The sequence below is a fragment of the Anser cygnoides genome, chromosome Z (genome assembly GCF_040182565.1).
Source record: "Anser cygnoides isolate HZ-2024a breed goose chromosome Z, Taihu_goose_T2T_genome, whole genome shotgun sequence".
Taxonomy (NCBI): Eukaryota; Metazoa; Chordata; class Aves; order Anseriformes; family Anatidae; genus Anser; species Anser cygnoides.
In genome coordinates this window covers 67021680-67047132 of record NC_089912.1, presented here as the reverse complement: position 1 = coordinate 67047132, position 25453 = coordinate 67021680, and the positions used below count along the sequence as shown (strand labels likewise).

Here is a 25453-nt window from a genome sequence, read left to right as displayed (position 1 = left end):
TCTTGCATATATTGGAGCATTACCATAGGTCTGACTAATCAGAGAGGTAGAGCTCACCCAAAATGTATTCACACCGCTGGGTGTTTGCAGTTGCTGCTTGGATTTCAGCTTCTAGTTTACACAGAAACATTTTAATATTTTTAAAATGCTGTTCTGCACATTTTTTTATGTAATTAGATTAAGATGAACTAAAATATTATAAAGATTTTTTTTTACCCTATCAAAACAAAGATGACGATAAAACTCTCTCTTTTTTTCCAGTTTTGGTGTTAACATATCTCCTATTACTTTTTACAAAAAGTCCCAATTCCCCTGGCTTTCGTAAGATTAATATGCATTAAGCCTGTAAATTAGTGTATTGTAGGAATTCTCAATTTTACTCAAAAATTAAAAGCAAGCCTTACCTTTTAAATAATTTCTGCAAAGGGACAGTGCAAGTCAGGAATGACATCTGCAGTTTCCTGTTACATTTTTCCAGGTAATTCCACCCCTAGCTGACTGTTAAGCTCCTGTGCCTGACACCACTCTTCCATTCACTGCGTCCCGCTGTCTGTAAATACTGCATTTTTATTTGCCTTCTTTTTTTTTAATTCCTTTTGGGAGCTTCCTTATCCTCAAGCAATACTTTTAAAATATGCCACTAGAAACTACAGGCTGAAACTAGGTCGAAGTCTCCAAGATCTCTTGAGAAAAATCAAAGAAAAATGAAAAAGAGATAATCCAATAATGCAGATCAAAACAGATAAGACATTGGAAACACAAAGGCAAAACTAGTTAAAATCTGGATTTCTATATCATACAGGATATCCTTAGGTATTCTTACGGATAGCAAATATGGGCAGTAATAATCATAGAGGCTTGACATAAAACAGAGGGATACAAGAAGTGGGAAAAGAATGGGCCAGTTTTTAATAGCCTTGATGTTTGGCTTATAGAGAAAGTTAGGTCCTTAGAAAAAAAAATCCACTAAACAATATCACAGACGCAAATATACAATGAAAAAACACCTCAGCCGTAACTATCTGTTAGCCTTGCAGAACCATCCAGACCATTCATTTTAGACGTCTGATATATTAGATTATGTTCACAGTCTTAAATGGGTAAAAGGAAAGAGACAACGAAATGGAAAATGTAAATTCCATAATGGCACTACAAGGCACAAATCCAGGAGATACTCTGCTGATCCCACAAACACAGTAACCATGAAGCGAACATCATGGGGGGGAAAAAAAAATTATCTATTGGAATCGTCCAAAGCGTCTCCCAAAAATACCACTCAAAGGTAGAATATAGGTCCTCAAATGACTTACCTTCTCATGGCCAAACCAGAGAGAGTCAGAATGATGCATCTGTCTAAAAATACCTCTACTGCTCTGTTTCTAGAGATCTGTACTTCATTAAATGTAAACAATCTTGCATGAAAGAAACTTCCAAGCTATAGTTAACATTGCATGCACCAGGCCCTTAAATAAGAACTTTTCTGGGCACCCACAAAAATACAATTTAACAGAGGAAACAATTTTATTTTTTTTTCTTTTGTCTGTGTTGGGAATTGTCCTCAGATTTCAGTATAGGGGATTCTGCCTTCCTTGGAGATTACAAGATCAGATGCTGCACTGGAAGCAAATGTGACTTTGCTTTTCTGGATAGCTCCTGTGTGCTTAGAACTCTCCCAAAATGCTGACTGACTAAAAGAATTGAAGAGACTTTCCATTGCAGGAGCAGAGCTATGCTACAGCATGGAGGAAAACCATGCAAACAGTTAAAATAAATGTAAGCACTTTTCCTGTCTAGAGCAGGGAAAGAGGTTATAGTAGGCTTGGCTACTACTTACTTTAAATACCTTAAGCACTACACTAAAAAAAGTCCTTCCTGATTGATTTAATCTAGCAAAAAATGTGTAAACACTCACTCCCTGCTCTTTTGGGTCTTGATTCGGTACACTCCAAATAGCAGATGCTGTCTGTTCATGGGCTAGAGTGAAGAAAAGGAGGCAGGAACTACATTTTACAGAGATTTCTCTATTTCTGGTGACACTGCAGGTTTCGTGAAGTAAATTGAACAGAGGTAGCCTGAGACAGAACTGCTGCCTCAATAGAAGAGGGATGGAATAACAGGGTTAAAGACAGCAAGAATAGCTGGTGGAAGTGAGAGGGCAGTGACAAAAAAAAAAAAAAAGTAGCATCAAAGGATGATGGAATTACCTTTAACTGATATAAGTAGCAGCAGCAATTCAAAGTCTCAACTGAAGGACTTCCTACAGAAATTCTTGTTTAATAACCCAAATCCCAGGCCCTCTGGCATTTACGATTTTTTATTATTTTCAAGCATTTGTTCAAATGTCATGTTTGTGTTTTAAGTTATCTATTAAAGCCTCCTCTCTTTCTCTCCAAAATGACTGAATTGCATGGAAAAGCAAAAGCCACACTGCAGGGAGGTGAGCAGGAGAGTCTGAATGCCTTTGAAAAGCATCTACTTTGGACTCCAGTATGAAGACTGACAGCACTAAAATCTTCTTTCTTGTGACCAGGCAAGAACAATTTTCTACTTATTCTATTATTCTCCACAGAGTTCAAAAAATTGAAAAACAAAAGGTAATCAAAAGTGACAGAAGTAATCGAAGAGAGAAATGTGTCTCCTAATAAAAATGTTCATACTGTAAATGATGTAACACCTTGAAAGAAAGTGTTCTTAAGAGATTTTAAGTATAAAACAAGCGGGCAGATTACTCATCAGTAATCACAACTGAAAGGATGGGATTTCTGACATGATAGCTCCCAAAGTGGAGAGGTATATAAGCTCCTCAATCTAGACTGATTAAAAAAAAAAAAAAAAAAAAGCCATTGCATTATGTAAAAACAACTGCCCCTGTATCCTTCCACAAGGATATACTAATCTCAATGGTGGAAGGCTGTAAATAACTTTTATTTTAAAAGTAACATTATTTTTAAAAGTAAAAACAAAGGAGCAACTTATATTCAATGTTACTCCCTAATTTCTGTATCAAATATGTTCAGACTACAGGTCAAAGTAATCTCTCTTTGAAACATCACCTAGTAACAGAAGTTCAACAAGCTTAACAGGGAGACATTTGCAGTTCTTTCTACCTTGCATTCAATTTGAACTGATACTATGTCTGTAAATGGGTGAAATTCAAGGAACTATTCTAATGATGGCAAACAGAAAGAACAGAATCTTGCTCCATCCTTTGACATTGAGTCTTGAAGTGTTATCAGACAGATATAAAAGTGTTGGGAGGAAGTATTTCACAATTTGAAAAAAATATATATGTTTCAGTCCTCTTTTCAAACTATAATAGCATCTTAAGCTGTTGGGCACCTAGCTGGATTTTCCATGACAGCAGTGAAAGCTGAAGACAGTAATAAAAGTTTAAATTGTCCTTTTTTTTCCCTGTTTATTTTAAACCCCTTTTGTAAATAAACACACACTGATGTTCATGCTTTACTCTGCAAGTTACCCCTCAGACACTAATTAGAATCATACTACTTGTAAAATCGGAAGTTTTTCCACGTCCTAGTTTTTCATTATTTTCCTTCATATCTTAAACTGAAACTACATGTCTAAAATGTATACTAAGGTTGTACAAGAGTACACTCAAGAGAAAGACGGAAAGATGAAAAATATAACGTGAGAGACGGGTAAGATATTTTTTAAACAGCAACAGAAAGACAGAATGTTTTCTGGTTTATAGAAATACATTATCCACAAACTTTCATGCAGAAGGAAGCATCCATAGTTGAGAAGACATTTCAACACCTTTTAATTTCCTCTTTTAGTTATTTCCTCTTTTTAGATATTTTTTGATGCAAACTTACATGTTATTAAATTCAGTTTTGTCCAGTTTCATATAACTACATTTACAAATTTGATGCAGCTAAATATGGAAAACAGTTACCTCAGACTTCCCAAACAGTCTTAAAATATAGACAACTAATTCCAGAAGAATAATCTGTATCAAAAAGAGAATAATTTGTATCATGTATCAAAAATCTGAATCATCTGGAGACCTCTCCTCTTTATGACCTATTCATAGAGTGTAAGGTGAAGAGGTAGAGCGTTCGGGGAACTTCCTAACAGAGGTGCCTTGGCTTGGTTGGATTAATCAGTGCCTCTGTGTGTGTGTTTACTATCTAATATTTTGGCTTGAAAAAGATAAAGAAAAATGAAAATATTATGGAAAACAGGAGGATTCACATAAACACTGCTATGAATCATCTTGGCCAATATTCCCATGAAATGCCCACAGTATCTGTTACTCTTGGAAAAATGTAGATAACTCATAAACTCCATGACAAATGCTTAAGCTTTCAAAACGAACAGAAATATTATAAGGGCCCTACAGACTGTGATGTCCGCCAGTTACCATTTTCAATTTTGGTAGCACTCAAAACAGCACAAAACTTACTTCTCGAATTTTAAGTATTAGAGAACTAAGGAGAGATTCTTTTCTTTAGCAAGTTAAAATGCATTACTCTAGGCTGCATCCAAAAATTAAAGAGGCGTTTAAATAGCTAAACTTCCTTTCTAATGCCTAAAGGAAATAAATGTATTTATTCAATATGTAAACAGTACTGTGGCTAGCTTCTCTCAACATCTTCTAATTCACAGCCTTGTGATTTTTTTCCTGTGATCTGAACCAGAGTGTTTTGTTAGATTTAGCAAGCAAGAGAAAATACCTTGGATTAAATCTTCATTCCAGCCTAAGACTTCCTAAAACTACAAATTCACAACATTATTCTAGGTCAGATAAAACATACTTTATTAGATGACGGTAATTTAGAGACTGTTCCCATACACAATAGGTATCATGAATTAAATCTCTTCTTCTCTTTCATGCCACTTCTGAAAAGACTCCAGCAGCCTAGCAGTTTACAAAAGCTATTGCAATTAGGGAGTCTCAGCACAGTTGGCAAAATATATTTTTAAAATATAAACATCATACTTCTAAACGACACCAAAAAGCCTGTCTGATCTTTCTCTTGGGAGTTTCAGATAGATTTCAGGCGGTTGCTATTTTTCACCTACACTCTAAAACCCCATTCAGATAATTTCTCAATTTGTAACAAACCCTTGATTTATGAAACCAAGAGTTTGTATTAATATTTATGACCTGGAAATTGTTCTTACAATATATACAAGAGAGATTCTCTTGAGCCTTGTCCAAAGCAAGTTGTAATCTCTGATAAAACTGATGTACATCTATAATTGTGGTCATTCAAATTTCTTTTGCAGTTTCTGGGAGAGCAATTTACTTAAGCTGAGTGTTCTCGTGATATTCCGGATATGTTATATTCTGCTTACATAACCACCTGTCTATTTCATTTTTATCATCTCAGTTTCAAATGTGTATAAATATACCTCACATTTGCTAGAACAGTATGCAAAACTGCCACATACCACCAAAAAGCACCCACATTCTGTCAAGACCTTGCTTTACTACAGCAATAAGATGTGCAAAATGATTGCCACGTTGAGAATTGGGGGGGGGGGGGGGCGTGGAACCAGCTAGCATTTTCATAGCATTTTCTAGAGACATAACCCTTAAGATTATTCTTTAAAGCTGAATAGAACATTTCATTTTGACCTAAAGGGATACTGTTATTTATTCAGAAACAGTAAAATACCACACATAACCATACACATAACCATAGATCAGCTGACAATAAGGAGAAACAAAACAAACACACAGTTAATATCTATTCTCCTCTCTGAAAGCTCTTCTCATTCTAGCAGGTAAAAGAATAAGTAAATTCTGAAATCACAAAGGGAAAATAACTGAACTTTCATCTCTCTAAAGTGTCAAATGTTCAGTTTAGATACAAACCAGTCTCACTTTGGCATCCGCATAATTCACATTCAATTTTGTAAGAGTTTCTGTACCATATTGATTTCACACGTGACTTCTAATGCAGGGAATATAGCCCAGAAAACATATATGTAAGGATACAAGAACACAACATGAGACACAGCATCAGACTGAACCTAACTTTTCTTAATGTGGCACATCTTGCAGCTTGCTAACTAGCTGAGAATTAGTTAAATTAAACTGACTCTAAAACATACTTCCATCTAAACTTTACAGAGACTTTATCATATCACTTGTTGGCAAACTTAAGGAAAAAATTGTATAAAGTTCTTTCACTTGGCTTACCAAGTAAAAACATGAAAACCAAAGTTACACTAAGAAGACCAGAAACAGTATCCTAGCTTTTAATATTTGGAAGGTTTTTATACGTTTTTCCAGTCATTAAATCAGCTCCACCTTCTCCAAATTTGCATTCTGTCTTAAAATAAAATTACAAAGATTCGGATTCGAACCACACCTCTAAAAACTGAAAGATTCTTTGGAAAAAAAAAAGCCACCCCTCTATATAAACCTTTCAATTACAACCTTGTATTATTTTTATAAAAGTCAGTGATACCATTAAGTCTCTGTAATTCATTCAGCAAAAGGCAATTTCAGTTACATATGCTTCTATTGAAGTATATTAAAATAACAATATGGAAGTATATTGAAATTACGAGACCAATGCCCTAAGACTTCTGGTGATCACACTGGCATAGATTTTCATAAACATCAAGATGATATTAATAAGAACCGCTACACCAGTATAACGGCAACCACATTACTGAGGCATCTTCTTAAACCACGTAAGTTTTAACCACGAAAGTTAAGGCAATACAAAATTTAGGTGTAGAACAAGCCATGACCTCTGACTTTGTGCAATTTATTTCATTCCTGCACACCCTGGTTTCCTCATCTGAAAAACCTGAATAAATAATATGTATCATAAAGAATCTGCTACAAGGGTTTATTCAACAATGTTGATGAAGTTCATCAAGGTCCTCAGGGATCCTGTTATTCTTAGCAAACACACTACAGTCAGCAAAACTAAACAATCACATCTCTAGAGAGAGAGTTGTCTGCACACTCTACTTTTCAACAGTTTTCCAATTCTGATTGTAAAAAAGTGTTCATTACATGAACTTGAAAAAAGACATCTATGCACATTGCCTCAATTAGTGACAAACATTCCAGTTGTCTACAAACTTACTAATCAATTAGGATAAGGAACTAAAACTGAGGAGGTGGGGGGGAATCATTAGGCAAGTCATGCAAAGAAGATCTACAACCACGGGGTAGGAATAGGAGGGGTGGGAGTTAAAAATTACAGTACGTCTAAGTTACTGCAGGAAGGAAGGACAATTTCCTATCTAGCTCCCACAGCTGGTTCCAATTCTATTACTGTTTCGATTACTAATTCTCCCATGCCACACATAAATTACCTTCAAAACATTAACATTTAAGCTGTGTTATAGCAGCAGAATTTTATGTAATATGACATGAGAAAAAATTGCTAAGTGACTTTATGCATCTGGAAATAAGAAAAGATACATTTATATTGTACACATGTGAGGTCCATCCTTGGAGGAAACACCTTTCTGCATGTGTTACTAAGGTATATTCCTTTAACTAAAGCTGTTATGTCAGAGGAAGGTAGTGCATTACGGTCAGTTTATGTACCCACTTTCTTAAAACCACTGTAATACCCATCAACACTACAAATAATTTTCAAGGTACTCAGTGTAAATACTAAGCACAAGTTAAAAATCACATGTGAATCATTTGTTTTTAATCATAAAACCCATCATTTTTAACTGTCGTGCTCAAGAATTACAAAATATGCTTATCTTATGTGCATTTATATAATATGCTTTACTATAACATCTAAAAAAAAGAGAAAAACCTCCAGCACACTGTATCAAAACCACTGATTTTTATACACATAAAGCAGTCTCTGAAAACTCCAAATGACTGCAATTAAACCTGACAAGACATGCAACTAAACAGACAGCCATTCATTTCTATGTAGCAATTAAACAACTATTATTCACTATTGCTCAATTGTGTAATATATGGAAACAGAGCAATGACCTCAACATGTTTTGGAATGGAACAATGCCCACATGTCAAACCCAACATTAAAACTGTCAATCCACAAGGAATTTGAGGTATATAAGTGTACAGAAGCAATGCGCTCACTTTTTAACTCAGACTATGATAAAGATCTATTTTCTAGACAGCATACAAAATTTTAGCTGCGGAAAAAGAAGACAAAAATTTAGCAACATCACACCTTACTGAAATGCCTCATTCCGTAGACTTCTACTGATATTATGTTAAGCCCTCCTATATATATTTCCTACTTAATAACTATTAAAGAATGTAGTGTATTAGATCTTTCTTCAGATTATTCAATAAGCTTTTTGTTCTGCTCCATAAGGAGCTGTTTCAGATACTCCACACTACACAAAGATTACTTGAGTTACCAGAATGGTCTTCTTATATTTACAATTTAAAATTTAAATTTGTATGATTCGGATTAAGTCACTATTAGTCATATACATAACTTCAATCATCTAGCTGAGATGGATTAACAGTAACATGCATCTTCAACTTGGTCAGCATTATTGACAGCTAGTGAGATATTTTTCACTCACACTCATCTAGTACAGAAATAACAATTTTGGATGTTCATGTGAAACATCATAGAAACTCTATGAGCACTTTCTTTTCAAGTCAGGAAGAAAAGAACAGTCCTGGATATAAGGAACCACAGCTTTCATACCCCATGTGTACTACTTATCTGCTGTGAGACATCGTTTGTGTGTCTAAGTATCATGTCTTAAATGGGATAAAAATGTCCCACTCTGCATTTGTGCTACAATGATCAATAAATAAGGTAGGTTTGCTCATACCTTTGAGCTGCTCAGGTTCTACCACGACAGAAGCCATTAAAAGTGCCTATTAGTAATACTCTAATACCCCAAGTCCTTACAAAATCATTTACAAAATAAAGTAAAAACAAAGAACATTTCAGAAAAAAAAAAAAAAAAGGAAAAAAAAACCCTATGTGAATAATGCTCATATTACAAGCAATTTTGCAACTGTTGAGAAAACATATCTGTAGTGTTTCATGTCTTCTGGTTGACTGGTGAAGTTGCAGGGGAATGCAAAATTCCGTAACTACTGTTTCCATAAACAAGAAAGCTGAGAAAAACACCCTTCAGTAGTTCTTCCTCTGTGACATAGGGGAAGAACATATGCTTGAACATAGCTCCAACTTAGTATTCTACCAAATGAGAAACGAAAGTACAATATAAGCCAAAAACGAGCGTGAGAGAAACAGCTTATAAACACTTATTGGCTTTCCAGAGGAAAAGTTGCAGTGGTGGGAAGGAATGTATAACCCATAAAATCATCTGAATCAAAAGCAGTCCAAGAATTTTGGCTCAGATTTGTTCAAATTCCCTACTATGGACATCTTCCAGGCAACTACAAAAGAAGCCAAAACAAGGATTCCCAATTTTGCACAGTTTGCTGAGCTAGGGCAGAAATTAGCTGCCATTTCTGGAATTTGTTCTGTAGGCCTGAATTTTTCACATTAACCTCATGTTTGACATCCACCTTGGATGTGTGGCCCATGAAGAGATATGGCTTAGTTCTGAAACTAATGCTATCTCACATTAACACCTACTGTTGTCCCAGTCTTGACTGTTTTCCAGGACTCTTAATAATTTACACTTCATCTCTTGGGAGCCACATGAAACACACAGTAGATAAGCTTACAAAAACTATTTTCGCTAAGTTTGTCATTGCCACTAATCTGCTTTAAGGATAAAGTGCAAAGCATACTGATCACTTGCTTGCCTTTTAAGCTTACCTTACTTTGCCTGGACAACCTTCAGGTTCACCTTCGGGTACTATGGATCTGGCTGATCAGACTTCATCTGGCTACCACAGGTTATATCCAGTCTAAGATACCAAAAATGGACCTCAGAGTAGAGAATGATGGCATCCTCTTGTGAGGTTCCTCTCATGAGATCCTAATAAACCTCTACAGATAGGGAGACACTCCTCCCCTGACACCTTACTAGCTGAAGTTTCTCTCGTAAACCAGTTATTTCAAGCTGAAGTCAAACTACTCCGTAGGGAGATATATTAAAATTAGAAAATTCTGACGCTGTTGGCAACCTGTTCCTACCTGTGAAACAACTTGTCCTTTGAATTTCAGTGCATTACAAAAATATGAAAACAGAGAATGCAAAAGAATCGTGCTCTTAAAATACAATCATCCGTTTGGCACAAACTTGTACTATTATAATCATTATAATACTATAAACATACATTTAATCTATTAAAATGCACCATCAGCTATTCACGCATTCTCAAATCCTCACAGTCACTCTGCTACTGAACAATTCCAGCACTGTGGCATATAGGTGAGAGAACCAGCTAGCAAGAGTGAGCAAGCGCATATAAATAGATTTTTGCAGTTGGTTGTGGGTATCAAGAGCTTAGGAGTATCTATTAATACAGATAGGCACAAGACAGATACACATTGCACTGTCAGAAGTTTGCACAATAAAGGCGGTGGGGGAGTTCTGGCTAAGACACTGGAATTTTTCATAAGCTTAGATATTTGCTCTAAGACGGTAATTACTGTTCAAGTGATAGGCCTGTTTACAAACTTTCACTTAAAGAATTCAGATAACTCATAAGCAGTATTGTCAAATGCAGGCAAACCAACCTATTTACCCCAATGGATGAAAGTCCTGAAATGACCTCCTTAGAAATTGAAATCAAAACAAGATATGGTATGTTAAGCCTAGTGCTTACACAGTAAGCCCTTTTCATTTTAAAAGTGCCAAGCTGAGAGATTATTGTCAGTGTGCTTCAGAGCTCCCAGAGTTTCTCCTCTAAAACTTTTCAGCAAGAACAATGCCACAGACAAGAGCTCCGGCAGTGTATTGCCAGGGGTTGCCATGCAGTGCTTTCAAAAAAGCAATGAAATCTAGAACTGGGCTCAGTTCTTTGATGAGACAACTGGTCACAGATTAAAGATAAAATAAGTATTATATTATTCAGCTAATTTCAAATACAAATGTACTATATATTTAAATGTTCGGATTCTAACATCAGTTCCTGGCCTGCAAGATATATTTCCTAACCAAGAAACCTTAGTTATCTTTCTTTTAGTGTCTCTGTGCCTCAATCATTCTTGATTTATTTTTTTTTTTTTAAGTCTGCAGAAACTGCATTATGCACAAACACTTTTGAATCAAAACTACTTATCAGGAAGTTCTCTTGCTCAATTTAGTTCTGAATATCAGCCAATGCTATACATGGTTATGCAAGTCCTAGAGAAAACATAGCCTGAAGATATTTTCTTGCCCAAATATAAATTGGGCTTACATTGCTCCAAAGAAGTTTCCAAAGGCAATTTATATTATGAACTACACTAGTTCAGAAAGGTGAGACACCAGAAAGCGTTAAGAAACACTAGAAAAAATACTCTTTACTATACTCACAAGCACAGAGGTTTAATACATATGTAACTAACAGAAGGAAAATGAATCTTCACCACCCCATGTTTTCAGTATTTTTTCCTCTCAATACTTTTCACAGTAACACAAATTCTTCTCTCTCCTACAGTAAGCAGAGGATCCACATTCTGTTCTTATGCCACTAGCCTCCTCTACAGTTATTAAAGTGCTTTCTCATATTACTGGTTCTTATTTGCCTAATTAATCTCTATATCCTCTAACTGCTGCGTATGATCTGTGATGAAGTGTACTATAAAAGGTCTGCTATCTTAAATATGACTGTACACAGTACTTCAAGATGAAGCTAGATACAAAATATTCTCCTCATCAGCCATAGAAGTTAGGTAATTTCTAAGATACTCTGCTACCCATCAGATTTGGTTACAGAGTCCATTATCTGTTAGTCCCTGAAAGCATTAGACAGGGTTGCAGCTTCCATTAGATCCTACACCATGAGAATACTCCCAAGAGGCAAAGTAATGCAAAATTACATTAAACTACACAGAATTAAACAACAGCTGACAACTATTATTTTTTGACAGGATAGAACTAGTTTTCAGAACTATCATGCGATTCAGACATGCTCATTCAAAATAGCATTTTAAAGCATAGTTATAACTAATATAGATTTAGTGACATTCATCTTACTCTGGGGAGTTAATACTCTGCTGAAAATGCAGTGACTTAATTGACTACTGCTCATTGTGCATTCAAATACTGATTGCAGATTCTTGTTTGGACTATAAGGCTTAAGGGAATCACAGAAAACTAACTTTGAACCTTCTCATAAATCCACTGTATATTCAGTGTATCACAATTGCCTTCCCTAAGAAAAATAAATGCACTGTATATTCAGTGTATCATAATTGCCTTCCCTAAGAAAAATATTTTATGGACAGCAATTGTACTAAGTCTGGTGTTATTTATAACCTTAATTTAGAAATAATTGAAAGAATCTGCCTTTGAAATTTTATCTGTTAAATGTAGAACCTCCCTTTATTACGCAACTACTTATGGGTTTGCACTACCACAATAAAAACACACATATATATAGGATAATATATATATATAATGTGTGTGTATATATGTGTGTATATATATATATATATATATATATATATATATATATATATACACACAAACACACATTAAAAGAAAATAAAAAAACACTTTAAGTGATTCTTTTTCAGAAAGGAGAAAAATCTCACATGGAGTCACCAGAGAAGGAAATACCAGCAGGAAGAAAACACAGAGGAGAAACAGGATGCCTTAGCCCTACTAAGCACCCTACAAAGACATATCAATTACTACAGAGTACAGTTTGTCATGGGGATGCAGGCACTGGTGGGGGGAAGCCACCACTACCACCACAGAAATCAGAGAACAACTACAACTGGCTGTCCTTATCAAAGAAATTGTTATATAAGGCAGCAGTTAATCCTTAAAGGGAACGACTCTTAGGAAAGATAAGCAATACATTCCAAGTCAAAACAAAGACTGTCATTAAAACAAGTTACTATATCCTTGTCAGAAGAGAGGTCCATGTCAGATTTTTATTAATATTTTCTGCAGAGATAATCTGTGAGGATTACTCTGGCACCATTATTTCTAGGATGTCATTCCAGATGTCACACATACTTCTATCCACTGAATTCAGTCACAAAATTACTGCACATTTCTCTGTTGCCCAATATTCCATGTGCCCATTTATGTCATCCAAACAAGGCAGGAAAAAAAAAAACTTTGAAAAAGTAAATGTAAAGAATAAACAAGAGATAGAAAAAGCATCTAGCACATGGGAGTTTACATCTTCCGCAGAATTTTATTTTTTTCCACAGAAGAAATCAATGGAGTTACAAACAATCTTTATTTTATTTTTTTAACTTTTAGGTTGTCTTAAAGCACAGAATGCTTGCAAAGACCAAGACTACAAACTGTAGAACAAGAGGGGGTTGTCTTTATAAATGATTCAGTACTCTGTGTCACAGTGGTCTTGCAAAATAGGTATGTGCAATTTGTATACATGGAGTATGATTAAGATAGTTATTGTTTCTTTTGAATTTCCATTCCTGATATTTGTTTTTTTGGTGCTCAAAAGGTAGCAATGCAGTTAATCTCCTTAAAGATGGAACGTCACTGGAAATATGTTTATTTTTACATGCAAGACAACAAAAGCATGGCACTTGCTCTGCAAGAAACATACACCAAGTATTTGCACTGAAAAAGATTATGAAACCAGTAGCACGGAAACCCAGCTGATCCCTGCAGATGTGGTTATAGCCTGATATGCAGGTTTGCCTTCTTTGCAGAGAACAGCATGTTACAAGACAACTGTGTAACAGGTTTGTCAGAAAATAGCAGATAAATCTCAGTAAATCCAGATGATGCATGAAACTTGGAAGATTACTGACTTGAAAAATAAGCTAACAATTCTATGAGCCATCACAGAATCACAGAATGGTTTGGGTTGGAAGGGACCTTAAAGATCACCCAGTTCCAACCTCCCCTGCCACGGGCAGGGACACCTCCCACCAGCCCAGGTTGCCCAAAGCCCCATCCAGCCTGGCCTTGAGCACCTCCAGGGATGGGGCATCCACAGCTTCTCTGGGCAGCCTGTGCCAGGGCCTCACCACCCTCTGAGTAAAGAATTTCTTCTTAATGTCTAATCTGAATCTCCCCCCTTTTACTTTTAAGCCATAAATCCTTGTTCTATCACTCTACCCGCTGACAAAGAGTCCCTCCCCAGATACGATTATTCTCACCCCAATTTACATTTTAAGTGAAGTCTAGCAAATTCTTTATATATATAGAACTACATTATATAGTATCTTAACCAAAACTCTGAAAGATTCTAGTTTGAAACCTGCACTAAAATGCAAGTGCCTTAATTGTTGCCAGATATACTTCAAAAGTTTAAAAACTTAATCACTATTTTCCCCTTCTACTTAGAATATTCCTGATATGAAGAATGAGAGTTCACCTTTTCCAAACAATTGCAAATTCAGCTTGAAATGTTAACATGATTTGCCTTTAAAATTGATCTGTCTGTATCAGTGATTACACTTATGGATTATTTCTTAAATGAAATCGGATCTTTCACTCTAGCCCTTTCAGTGCCATGAACCCAGCATTTTCACCAAATTAGCTTTGTGCCTACACATGTGTAGCATAATAGCAATATTTGCAAGAAAGACATTTATTCAACCTAAAGTAAACATAAAGGTAGGCTTCCATGCAGGCCCAGAGATGAAAGCTCAATAACATGCAAAAAACATGTCACTAGTTTTTGTTAGTTGTCATTTGAATACATGGACTAACAGCAAAATAAGCAGACAGTCTCTCCTTGTTCTGAGCAATCTGAAATGTTTCATGACTTTTATTTCTGGTACTTCAAAACAGGCATGAACTAGTTGTACACTGAGAGGTCAAGGAGGCACCAAATCCCTCCAATTAACTTTCACTAATGAGACAATACATATTTGCAGGACACAGCAGCGGATGTGTACTACTTACAAACCCCTTTTTATTGTGCTTACATTTGTCCTGCCATGAGATTTTGTTTGCTCTGAAACTCTGGAGATTTATAACCATCATTGTTTTCACAAGAACCAACAGGTAAACATTCTTACTCACAAACACATGGTCAATAAGTCTCAGTAATCTGGCTAAATCTGGAGAAAGATGTCCCATTTTGGCCCCCATCTCTCTGTTTTCTAATAGACCACTGGACAACATAAGGTCTGTTGGATTGATCCACTTTACACAAGGCACACTATGGTTCAGCATACTTGGTGTCACAGAGACCGACTATGTTTTGGCCATGGGACAGATTTTTTCCTCATACACACACACAAAAACCACATGACAGCAATGCCCTGTCTTCCAGCATGTTCATGCAAACAACTCACACATTAGTGAAAACTCTGGCTTTGACTTTCATTCCAGATATGCTTTTGATGATTTAACTGAATATTTTAACTCTACAAAACTTTTTTTTTCCCACAACAAAAGTTTTGGTCACACATAAAAAACTAAGTTCTATTCCTAATTTCTGGAGCTCTTCCAGGATTTATTTCATGAATTCACACTCATATGAAAGATGATCAGTGGCACCTGTGTACCGTAAAACAGCCAGTGTGAATGAATACTGCCCTTACTCCTGACCTTGTGTTTCACTACCTGAAAATGAAGACGCACTTAATGAAATTAATTCTATGCATCTAGATAATCCCAATCAAAACCTTTACATAATATTGTTTACTCTGAAAACTGTTTCCAAGCTAGTTCTTAAAGATGACTGCAGAAACTATGCAAGACAAAGAAGTTCTTAACAGGCTGGTGCACATCTAAGATGGTTTCGCTGCCCCCTAGAGACATTTTGGGGAAGAAAATAAAAAGTACATTGATAGCTGGCACTATGTGGATTACAGGTGTATCAAATGGGCAAGTTTTGAAGGCAAATATTGACTTCATCTCATCAATGCAGATGAATTCAAACTTGTGTATCAATTAGGTAACTCAGATATAAGCAACAGTGCAGAAAGAACAGCAGAGAGTGAACAACCTGCCTGTGCCCTGCAGCGCGGTCCTTCGCAGCCAACCTGCGCAGAAAGCTGTCCCTAGCTGTCCAGAACACAGGGTGGGTTATTGTAGGAGTAAGTCATTGCTCTCACACAGACACATGCAAGACTACTTAGTTCCACCAACTCGTATTTGTGTGAGAAAACACTTTGCTACAAAATGTCATATATTTTTATTTACTTAACACTGGTAAATGAATTAAACCTGGAAGTCACAAATCACTTTCTTTCTCTTATTAGCAAACTCTATTTTGTCTCTTCTTCTGTCTCATCAAGAGTGTAGAAGTGAATGCACAATTCTGATAGTCCCACTGAAGATGTGTCCTCAGTCCCACTTGTAAAACTGGAGGTACATGTATGTGTTGAGTGAAGTCACCAAAATTATTTACACAGAAGATGATCTAATTCTCCAACCTTAAGTAATGAACCCTCCCATGACAGCTTCATGAGATGGCTCTTTATTAGCTATTTCCATTATGGCACATTTTAGAAAACTGAATGGAAAGTTCTTTATCCCTATTGCATAGATATCCCTCAGAAACTATTTTTTTTTTTTTAACATTGGAAAGGAAAAGTTTCATAATTTATCACCTTTTCACTACTCTTGCACATTATGTTTATGACAAGAAAGTAACTTTTTCATTACAAAGTAATGTATTGATTCAAAACCAAATGCAATGTCTAGGTCACCTGACTTACGTTAGGTCCTTATATGAATAGATGTAAGATCATAAAGGCAGCTCCTCCAGTTTTCTTCTTCTAGCTTATTCCTCATTAAGTAGGTAGTCTTTAGGACATTTCACATTATTTTAAAATTGAAAATTATCAGTGTTTCACATCTGTTGTTTCTGTAGAAAAATAAAATACTTCTAGTAGAATAAAATAATAAACAGTTTTTAAAAAAGCAACAAGTGCACTCTCTGGAATTCTACTAAAAGCTTTAAACACATTTCAGAAGCCTCAGACTGGACCATGAAAGGGGATGGCTAATAAAAAAAATCATATGAACGATTTTTTATGATTCTTCTGTTCCTTTGGAGAAAGTAAGTATTTTGATTTATGACAGGAAATCAGAAAAAAAAATATTCCCCATAACTTTTAGTTCTATGAACGTTTATCAATCCTCAATTACAATGATGCAATTTGAATAAACATTTATAAACAGTAGACAAGGTAACTCAGCAAAATATTATTCAAGATCCTAGTAATTTGAAAACAATTGTATTAGATATTAAAATACAAAAAAGATAAGCAGGACTAAAAGAAGGAAGTTCAGTACAATTGTTTTGTGATCTGGACAGTGTTAGCATCAGGTATGTATAGTCCCTGTATACTGCTAAGTGCCCAGCTGCAAATACGAGATGCCATTGCAGCAGTTGTAAAACAATACATGTGGTAGTCTCATGTTCATAAAAATCGAAAGCCATCTTTTAAACAAACAGCAGACATTCCAAAAGTCAACAAAATTGCTCTCCAAGGATACGACTGGAGCAGTCTGTAGTTCCAGCAGTTTAACATAAATCATTTAATCGAAAATCCTGTGAAGACTTGTTTTGGAAAGGAAACCTAACTTCATGTCACTTACACCCTTCCTTCAAATATAGCCCTTCTAAATTATTTTATCATCCCCATCATAAATATTTCTAATACTTGTTAGAATCCACTGTATTTTCTACTCATTCAAGAAAACGTTCTCCATATCTGTATTTCTCATTATTCTGTTTAGAACATAAACAGCTTGTTCAAAAAGATAACATTCACATGACAGATACGAAGAAAATTATCTTCCATTTATGTATTTCACAGTGTGATACTATCAGCAGAGATTATTACTGTTAGCTCCCTTTCCAAATTTAGAAGTATTTTATTTATTTTAACACTGATAAATACAATATGCTATCTGTACTTCTTTGTAGAAGTACATTGGATTTTTTTTTGCAATTGCCAATAAAAGCACCATACAAGAATGTAGTCCCCACTTTGCTTTGACTATGCAAGTCTTTTAGGCTCTCAAAGAATAAATTAATTTTAATCCCTTCATCCCCAAATATTCTAAGTTCTACTTATAGTAAAGAAAGTGATACTGAGGATCATACATTCACATGCCATTGCATGAATGGCATTTCATAACATTTACAACTACATATTCTTGTTAAACAATACTATATGGAAAGTTCAGCCTTGAGACTGAGATAGAATGTAGACAGCATGTAGAATATGTGTTCGGAAAGCTTTAGAATTCTTTTTCTTCTCCTAAGAAGCAGATCACAGTATTGTACAGCCTCAAATTTACCCGTGCCTCAAACAATGCAGGCAGAAAACATTTTTGCTCTGCCTAGAAGGATACTACAGGACTTTAGCCTCCACAAAATCTTGTGACTATAAAGAAACCAAGGGTCTCAGAGATGCCAGCACAAGGACCCCATGTTCTCAGCGCAGGAGCACTGCAGCCACAGTGCATCTGGCCCAGACATGAAGGAATACTTGGCATCTTCCTTAGCAGTTCACATTTCAAATATAGCAGTGGTACCAGCAGCTCCCAAAGGAGTTTTCTATAGGCTTCATCAGGTCTGGTACCTTCTCAGAGACCCTTCAGGTCAGCCAAAGAGTAAAGACAGGACTTAATTATTGTTACGACTTTCTTTTTTAGCAAAGCTTAAAGATCTTATTATGTTATGCATAACATTTTCTTTAACAATACTAAAGTGACCTCAGTCTAATTTTAAAGTATTTGAAAGTCAACTAATGTATGCCTGTTAATTGCATCATAAAATAGGTATAAAAGCACTCATAGGACTAAGTATCTATCTGTCTGTAGGAGACAGCCTAGAACTTCTCATATTCAGATAAATTACTAAAACCAGTATCATGCTGGCAAAAAGGTGTGCACAGCATACAGCAGAAAAGTCTTGGCCTTGCTATGCTCTAAAGAACTGACAAATAGAGATTTTGTAAGTACATTAGTTTTCTCTGAGTACAACTTGTAATCATTTACTTTAAGGCAGTGCGTTAAAGAGGGGAAAAGCAAATACCCATGCCTTTCTGTGAAAGACAGACATTCCCTAAGGGAATTACAATGTTAGCTTCCTCTTGCTCCCAGTTTTTTACTATACATTTTCCTTCTCTTCCAGCTTCTGATTGATTCTCTCAAATATATACACTGAGTTTCATCATACTCAATTTTGGGGGTTGATTTTGCTTCCATTTTGTAAACTTTGCAAAACTTTTTTAACTCACCTGAGATGGTCTCATTCTTTGCAATACCAGCAACCACAGTGATGATCTTTAACAAAAATTCCATTACTTGTTTCATGTATAATGTACAGAAAATACATTTTCCTGATTTTTATAGTAGAAATGCTGTCAAGACGTAAGAATATATTATGCATAGCTATGACAACAGTATTTTCCTCCCAACCATATAGGAAGGTAACACAAAATAATATGGAAAGCAATGCTAATTACTACCTATTTTTCATCAACATATCAATGACTTGAAGTTGGTCAAGAAGAATGCCTCTCATGTTCAGAACTTCACTTTTCTGTCTCTATTGCACACACAGAAACTGCTTTGTTCAGCTTACTTCTCTTTGTCTTCTTTACACAAGAAAAAAGATGACTGGGCAAATAATATTAAATACTTATTAGGACAGACAATCCTCAGACTAAATGTAAAAACTCCATAAAATGATTACAAATTCCCACAACATTTATTTTTACAAGACCGTGATTTTTAGTGTGGTACCATAGCCAAATTGTAATTGGAGTAATTACAGCCTACTTAAATTCTCCATCTAAATCAGCAGGAAATGGCTTTCTTCCATTCTGAACAAATGAGTATTACTGGTATGTCCTGTCAAACCTCTGCAAAAATTTAAAAGTGTCTCAAAACAATTCTAAAACTTGGAATAGTGTTATGCTATCATTTTGGAAATGTGCCCAAATCAGAATACAGCCTTGAAGAGGTCCAAGGCTGTACTTCTTTCAGGGACGTAATTACAGCATGATCAGTATCCTTTTGTTACTGCAGGGAGAAATAGGTCTTAATTCCAAAGAGGAATCAACTGTAACCAACTCCCATGCAGAAAATAAAACCGTACAGATGCAACAAATTCTTTCAACCACCATCCCTATACCTGTTGCTTCAATGAAGAAAAAAGTGCCACAAGTTTTTAGTGCTCCATCAAGTTCTGTTAAAGATCTCAGCACATTAATCACATGTAGAGGAGAATATTCATAAATACACACTCCCTTACTAATGTATTTTAATAGATGTCATCCATTACCTTGAAAAATGCACTATGTTCTAGATTTAAAACTGTCCACCCAAAAATCCTGATGTGACTGTTTTGGCTAGTCTTTTGTCTGCCTCCATCCAGACTTTTTTTTGATCACATAAACACTAAATATGCTTCCAGTGCGTTACACCCAGGCAAAAAGAAGCTGTCAAAGACTAGTACATCTCCCAACCTCAAAATTTACCACATAAAATGCTGCCCTTGTTATGCATTTGCCCTCCAAGAAATAAGTCATTCTCTCTTCTAAAATATCCCTCTTTTGAAAAAAGAAGACCTTCTTCAAGTTTTCCAGGACACACAGTTTGGGAAATAGAAGCCAAAGATGAAAAGCTTCAAGACTACAGAGCACACTGCTTCCTCCTTATCCCTTCAGCTTACAACAAGCACTGACAATCCAACTGGGCTTTTAATTCTCTAAGGGGAAAAAAAAAAAATACTACAGCAAAGCACTGATCACACTTCAAATACTCGTCATCTTTCTCACTTCTCAAATTAATGCAAGTCTTCTATATTAGAAGGAAAATTGTAACAAGAGGAAAATACCAAAGGGACTTGACACCAAGTGTAGCTGCATACTCTATAAAACAGCGTCTCTTACAGTACTACAAAACAAGCACTGTAAAATGTTTGCTTAAGTCCTTAGAAGCATATTGTGCCATATTAAGAATCATCACTATTTGCACAAATGAAGGTGAATTATGACAAATGGATAAGTCCTTGAATCTAAATATTTTCTTGTTAATAGTATTAAGTATTAATACTTAATCAGTATTAACACAGAATTTAATCAAGCACAGAAAGATGCTTTATAACAGCTACCATGAATACTTGAGTACATAAAATGAGCTTACATAAATTTAGAATAAAACGTAACTCAAATTCAGTTCGCATCACATGTAAATGTAAATTACAAAAATTCACAGTATTTATAAACTGTGCTGATTCAAAACATTACAAGGCAAAATGTTCAGCAGTTTATTGTTATTATTAATTTTCCCAAAAAAGCTCCAATAAGGTATGAAAAATTCCCAACAAAGATAAACACCAGTCACTCCTTCTACACTGATAAGTAATCAGTGTGAGTTGGGCAGTCCTGAGACAATCCTAGAATCAAAAGATGTTTTTCTCATAGCAGACAATTTTGACAAATGTTGACAGTTTCATACAAGAAAGCAAAAATGATCCAAAAATGGCAGAAAAAAAACAATCTCCTATAATAAAAAACACATGTAAAGTCAAGCCTGAGAGGCAACAGCAAGCTACCAGGGCGAAGCCACTATTTTGATGCATTTTTATCTGTTGCACAAAGTTTACAAGACTCTAGAGTACAGAACTCCAATTCATATAACTTATAAAGAAAAAATTGTTTCTTTCAGGGTCGAAAATATGGATGCTTGTGTTTTGAAGTTATAAAAAAAAATACAGTAACAAAAGAGAGACTGTCTAACAATCCATCTGGAAACAAAACAAAATTATTCAATGGAGCTTTCCATCTCTCCTCTTCCAATTCTGCCCCCATGCATACCAACCACAGACTGAAGTACAATCAAGAAAAAAGGAATCACAGAGTCCTTGTAACATTAACACCTGCTTTTTGGGGGACTCACAGGATCGTACTGTGATCACCAATCGATCAACAGGAAATCAGGACAGCACAGCTGTTTCCTTATTCCCTTCAGAGGAAAGAAAATAACTGAGTTCATGAGCAGAAGTAAGGAGAGGCTCTAGACCCCAAAGGCCTCTGGCATCCATGCTGACACAAAGTCTTCCCAGTTATAAATTAACTGTTTAGACTTAAAACCCACAAGTCTCATATTTCTGCCGCTCTGCTTATTCTCAACCAAATCTATTCTAGACTGTTTTGTAACTATTGTCTTAAGATCAGACGAACTTAAATCACACAAGTCTGCAAGTTACTTTTCTGTCTGAAACTTTTCATTGGGGTCTTTTAACTCTAGTTTCCAGTTACTGCACTTTATCAAGACAGTTGTAGCGTTACTCAAATATTTTTATACATATTTTATACTTACATATTAAAATATATGTATTGTATAGGTATACTTATATATAAACTAATACTATAACGTTACTAGAAATTAATACAGTCAACAAACAAAGTGAAAACTGAGAAACACTGAGAAAGATAGGCTGAAGTAAAATCTGTTTCTGCACATTGTTTTCACCTTTGCATGCCTGCAAAATTTACAGATCTAAAGCAAGTATTTCACTAGACAAGACACCAACTGCCCTTTGGAGAGAGATAATGGAAATAAATTATACTCAGTGCTCAGAATCCATAACTCTGAAATTTATGCAAGCAATTATGTAAAAAACGACAACAAAACACCACATATCTTATTGGCACATGTCAGATACCAAGTTACAGCAACGATGCAGCTGTTTTTTCTAAAACAATTTACATATATAGTGTCTTGTATTTTAGAGATTTCAAAGTGCAAAGCCTTACTAAGGTACAGCCTTCTTTGCTGGAGGACAACAGACAACAGGTACACAGCACACTAACACACAGATTAAAAAGAAACAAGTATTTTCTGTTTCGTTGCCGATAACTTGCTCTTAACTTCATAAGCTACCTCTACTACTGAAAGTCTCACCCTGTGCTGTCAAACATACCTATTGCCAAAAATATATTTGTTTTTAACACTTAAAAGATTTTTATGAATCTTCCCATAATTTCTCAATTATTAAACAAACAGTGCAATACTACCTAAATGTGAGTACTTATCATTTAGTTACTTTTTCCCATAGGACCTCATTCATTCCAGAAATATGAATGAATGAAGGAGTCTGCTACCACTTGGCACTAATTTGAGGTTTGAACGTGACTGCATTTAGGAATTCATATAGCACTCTCCACTGATATGGAAGAGATAATTATACCACAAACTGGAACAGTAGTGTATATATATAAGACTTTTGATTCATGTGAAATTAACAAAATCACATGACAAAAATTACTCAACAAAAGAGGTGTCAGAGGATGCCAACCTTTCACTGATGATGCAATAAAACAGATCTTGAATATTTAGTGTATTTATATCATAGCTTACTTGACCAATATGGTTAAATTTATCTTCGACACAACGAAATAATTCTGCTAATTCACTATGTGTGAGAAAGACCACTGCCAACACACTTAAATGAAGTGTAAATATATATTTTTTTAATTAAAATTTCAGAATCGAATTACGGCAGGCTAAACAAACGATGCTTTCTTCCAACTGCAAAAGTGATGTCTCCATAACAGACTATGGTACCAGAGGAAAATCTTTATTTGCATCAATTCTCACTTTCAAAAGAAAACCCTAGTAAGTTCTGGCATGAGTTAAAAGAAAAATCTAGGTATATAAAAACTAACCACAATTACTGTAGGTAATCTGATGAGCGTGACTTGTTTTTAAGCAAAATTCTCCGTGATTTTGCAACACATACAAAATGCTTTTGATTATTAGGAAGAACAATTTAGATACATTAAGTTTAGAAATCAATTTAATTCCTTAAGGCCCTGACAAGAAGACTATAAATCCCGGCATTCTACTGAAATATAACTTTTTTCGTTTAAGGACTGTGTATAGTTCTGGTGCTTTCAAATCTCATTTGTTGTTTAAAAAAATAAAATGGATGTAAACAAGTGAACACTGAAACAAAACAATTAATAATAAAGTGTGTGGAAAAGGTAAGGATGAATAGCCAGAGATTTCTGATGCAAAGTTTTTTGTAATATTTCTGTGAAATATTGCAGACAGGAGGTTAAACTTTGCGTTTAATCAAGAGGATTTACTGTGATTTCAAGTTTACACTGACACTGTTTTATTTTAGTGTCATATACACTGAATTCCTTTGAGCATCTTGGAACTTTTACTCTGCCAAAGATTAAAGATACCTGCAGGACCCTGTTCCCAAGCCTGGTTGCTTCTCTATGTGTGGCTTCAATTACTCAGTGTTATATGCAGTTACAACCTTCAAAAGTGCTGACAGCAAAGCAAAAGATCATTTTCTCTAGGAAGAGAAATAGGGACAGATAGGGAGACCTGTGATGTAGAAGGGCATTCTGATGAGGCCCCAAAGAACAAACAGAATACCTGTGCAGAACAAGCATACTTTTTTGAGATTTACCACTTCCTAGCATATGCATGCACGAAGTTACCAGATATTAATAGATACTTTCAGACATTGTTCTTCTTTGTACTGAACCCAGATGCATGTCAATTTGAAAAAAAAGACAATACATAGGATTTACACAATCCACACTAACATGCTGAAAAAGGCTGAAAATTATTTCACGCCCAAACTGAAAAAGAGGAAACACTTCCTTCAACATCAATACATTTAAGTACTTTTCAAGACAGTAACTGTTATTCTGATTATCTATGAGAAATGCATGTTTGATAAAACTTCTGGATAAAGTACTGTATTTTCAGATCTTACCATTAGGTAAAAACATTTAAACAAGCAGATCTGAGGTGGGAGAAAAGATGAAATCTGACAGAAAAGAAGTAGTGACTTCATTATGACATGACCCACAGCAACCAAAACCTGCTGATCTATGATGTTCTCAGGAATATTGGCTGACTCCGCAGTGCCATTACAGCCTGAAGTGAATGGGATTCCTGATACAGATACAAGTCATAAGTTAACTTAAGGCACTTATGACTTACAACATTCTCAAAGATAGCTTGGGATCTACCAACAGCTGGTTCCTAAGACAAAATGAGTCATGCATAGGGTACAGATGAGATCACAGGAGATATGGCCCCACAATGTACAGTTTGATAATTAAGAAAATCAGTAAGCAGATCAGACAAAGCAATAAAAATCCTCAAGCATCAGAATTTCCCACCACTCAGATCCCAGGGTGGGGGTGGGGGGGGGGGGGGAGGGGGGTGGAGATGGGGGAACACTAAACATTGCAAAGAATTATCATACAAGGTTAGGCTCCCTCTAGCAATCGGGTAAGTTCCTGATTAAGAAGTTTCTCTCGTTCTTTTCTCGTTCTTTTTCAGCCAGCATTCTAAACTTTAATATTATATTTGACATGATTCAAGGTAAGAATTTACAGGAAAAGCAAAAAGATGAACACCTGGCCAGAACTGAAGATGAACTGGAAAGAAATTGCTGAGACATCTGAGAATTGTTTTTTTGGGG

General features: G+C 35.4%; 1 protein-coding gene across 1 annotated transcript in view; it reads right to left on the bottom strand.

The window, feature by feature from the left end:
* WDR70 (WD repeat domain 70) overlaps positions 1 to 25453 on the bottom strand; it is a 137817-nt gene that overhangs the window by 102968 nt on the left and 9396 nt on the right. The gene's annotated exons all lie outside the window — the stretch shown is intronic.